Genomic DNA, 4280 nt, shown 5'->3' on the forward strand with positions numbered 1-4280 from the left:
TCTCTCCCCGCATATACAGAAGAGGTGGGCAGGGGCACAAAGGGATCACATAAACCTACGTTTTCAAGCACAGATACCCCAGCCGTACTTAGAAATGAAGTTAGAGAAACCAAGATACCAACCATCTTCTGCTCTTTAAACTAACTACATTTACACTCACACACTACTTGATTCAGCTATTTGAGAACTTTCAGTAAGTTGAGAATATCCTAGGAATGTGATTCCAACTGTCAGGCTTATAAAACCTAGATACAAATCAAGTGTTTGAGATGGAGATTTTGCAGCCCCATTGAAATATGAAGTAAGTGTAAAATGTGTGCTGGATTTTGAAGGCTTATACACTACATATAAACCACATACACACACACACACAAACACAAAACCTAAAATGTACATACACACATACATTACATACATACACACACAAATAAAACCTAAAACACACATACACATATCACATACACACATATGTTACATACATACACACACTACACACACACACACCTCACCTACACACACATTTTAAGAAAATGTAGAGTGTCTCAATAGTGTTTTATATTGATTATGTTACCATGACAATAGTTTGAATGTAATGAGTTGAATAAGATACAGTATTGAAAATATGGAGCTGGGGAGAAGCCTCGGTCAATTAAGTGTTGCCTCCCGAGCACAAGGACCTGTGGCTAAAATGAAAGACAGGCATCCTGACATGCACTTGGATTCCTAGAGATGAGCAGCAGAGACAGGCAGCTCTCTGGGACTCACTGGCCAGCCAACCTAGCCTGTTTGGTGAGTTCCAGGTCAAGGAGTGAACAAAAAAAGTGGCCAACACCTAACAACACCCTGGGTGAGCAGAATGAGAATATGTCCTCTAGCCTCTCTCTGCACATGTGTATACACACACACACCATACCACATACATATATACACACATCATGTATACACACCTCATACATACATACACACATCACATTTCACAAAAACATACGCACACACAACATACATGCATATACACACATATCATACCTACACACGTACCACACATATACACACTACATGTATACCCTGCCACATACACACCATGTCCACACACATATATAAACACACAGTACATGCATACATACATACATACATACATACACATATACACACCTACATACCTACATATGTGTACCACCACATACATACTACCTACACACAGAGAGAAAGTATGCACATATACCACAAACACATACACACACACACACACACACATATATATATATATATATATATATATATATATATATATATATATATATCACCACAAACATGACACCTACATACTACACACATGCATACTAAACACATATCTCACATACACACACTATACACATATGTATAACTACTACATGCACACACACACACACACACACACATCACACCACATTCAAAGGCAACGTCAAGTCACCTATTTTGTTTCACTTGTTCAGTGCAATACCAAGAAAATGTTAACATTCTCACTGCTGGGCTGTATTTCCACAAGACAGCGCGACTGGAAGAATGTTGATACTTCAGGATAGCAGAGGTCAATACAAAGGTACAGATGATGTCCTCGGCAGGCCTTGCTGAGGGATGGTGGGGAGTCCGTGAAAAGAAGGGACCTCACGGAGGGTCTGGGCTACAACTTTGGACTGGGTTCTGGCTTGAGCCCTTTGACACGTGCTGGTACCATGTCAACGAATAAGGAAAGCTTGGCGAAGGGAAGCTTTGGCAGAGGACTCTGGGTTCCTTTAGGATGCACCAAGTTCATGATGCCTGCAAGATGTCTGTCCAGCAGGCAGTTGGATGTGCAGGCCTCGTATACAAAAGCAAAGTAGATGGTAGAGATCTCCAGGAAGCATGCACTTGGAAAAGGTGAGCACCTCCTGATGGATGGACAGCCATACAAATGCCATCTCTGCTCTCTCAATCAGAGCAAAACCTGAATAAGCCAACAGACCCTCCACCACAAAGTCTCTCTGTGTGACATCAGCTCCCTCCTCCTCCTCCTCCTCCTCCTCCTCCTCCTCCTCCAGAAGAGACCTTCGCTCAGTTCTCCCACTTACCCACAAACTCTCTGAGCCAGGCGCTGTGGCGAAGGTGCCAGGAGCAGCCAGGCCCCACAGCAAGCCGTGGGTCAGAATGTTTGCTCAGACGCCTCCCGGTATCATTTATCTTGAGGGATGTCAACTCGAAAAATGTTAGTTCATGTCACTGTCAGGGTAAATGCCAAAAATTAGCTTTCTTTCATCAGAAAATGGAATAATTAACTCTGCAACTGTTTCCAAAACTGCTAATTAATGCGTTTTAGTCACTTGATCTGTCAGGCTGCATGGCTAGCTGAGCCTGCAGCCTCCGCCCCTAGAGGATTCCAGTTCTCCCCTCCTCAGTACTGGCAGAACTGGGGAGAGTGTCAAGTGAGCACACTGGGAGAGTAGGTCCCAGGAAGTCACCACTGGGTTGGAACATCAAAATCCTATCTATCTATCTATCGCCTATCTATCTATCGCCTATCTTTCCCATGTCGCTGTCTCAGGGACTCTCACATTTGTGACTCTCAAGATACCATCTACCTGTCCCAAATGTGAAGGACAGATTAGACTCCAGTCTGCCTCTCCCCCAAGATGGGAGGTCCCTCTTGGGAGGAGGTTGATGCCTAGCAAGACACTTGCCTCTTGCCACTTGTGTTTTCCCATGTATAAAATGGGTCCTTGTGCCTGGCGAGAAGGCTCGGCAGCTAAGAGAACGTGTGCTTTTCCAGGGGACTCAAGTTTGATTCCCTTGATCCATAGTGGGCAGTTCGCAACCCCCAAGTTTTCCCTATTCGTGGACATAGCATTAGCATGTATACAAAGGGCTCAAGCCAGAACCCAGCCCAAAGCTGGAACACAGACCCTCCATGAGGTCCCTTCTCTTCATTGACTTCCCACAGTCCTTCAGCAAGGCCTGCCAAGGCCACTTCCAAAGCAAATTGTAAACTCTAGCTTCAGGGCATCCAATACTCCCTTTAGGATGTATGCATGTACACACACACACACACACACACACACACACTCACACACACAAATACATACATACATACATGCATACATACATACATACATACACACCCACACACATAAAATCTTCATTTTTACAAAAACAAAGAATTACAGTGTACAGTCTGTGGTGGAGCTACAAGCCAAGTTTGCCAAAACATACAGGAGCCCCCCTCAAGCCTTGGGCAGAGCGGTCAGCTATAGCAAACCCTCAACCAACACGGCTACTATCCCTCTTCATACCCCATCTCCTTTGTCTACACCACACCTGGCTCGGCTCTGGCTCCTTCTCAGCAACATAGTCACATCCGCCCTGAGAACCAGCTTTGAATCCGTTGCCATTACCAGAGAAATTTTTCAAACCCTGCAAATCTAAGCAAACATAAGACTTGAATATTAGTCCCTATTATAATGCCACCATACTGAGATTTTACATGCAAATTCTTTGCCTAGTAACCTTCACAGGGCTTCCAGTTGTAGGTGGAATGTACTTCCACTCCCACTAATGTAATGGGTATGGGGTGTGCATGTGTGATCCCCAATGGTACAATATTTACCACCCTCTGTCTACTTGTATACCCTGTCTGGCTACTTGAATGCTGGACTAATTGCTTTGCTTTGCTTTCTCTGCCTGATTGCCATTGGCCAGCAGAGCTCTGTCCTTGTGGCCACTGATGGGTTAACAGAGAAGATTTGTATCTGAGACACTTGCGTGGGACCAAGGCTAGATTGCATTTTTCCAAAGTTCCTCCTTGGAGCCAAGCTGAAGCTTCATGCCCTTCAGCCCTATTGTCAAACTCCCTTAGCTCCACTTCTGAGAGCAGTTCCTTGGTAACATTGTCACAAGAGTCCCCCCAGGAATGGTAACAAATGGTTGTTGTCCTAGCGCACTGAGTTTTGAGGTGTTCTGTTACATGCATTATGAGCTGATACAATTAGAACACATAAAACCTGGAATAGTATCCAACCATTAAAAATGGCAGGAGCTCGATATATTGACTCTACAGCATGCCAACAAAGCAATTTTGTTGGAAAAAAAGAATTTGGTCATCAAAACCCGTGTTTAGCAATGTTCTTTCTGTAGAAGCCTACAAGTCCCTACTCCCATCCAGATTCTCCACCATAGAGAAATGACTGGACCTTAAGGACTGCCCAGTGTTTGGCTCTCTCTCTCTCTCTCTCTCTCTCTCTCTCTCTCTCTCTCTCTCTCTCTCTCTCTCT

This window comes from Mus pahari, chromosome 3 (assembly GCF_900095145.1).
Source record: "Mus pahari chromosome 3, PAHARI_EIJ_v1.1, whole genome shotgun sequence".
In the NCBI taxonomy this organism is placed as follows: Eukaryota; Metazoa; Chordata; class Mammalia; order Rodentia; family Muridae; genus Mus; species Mus pahari.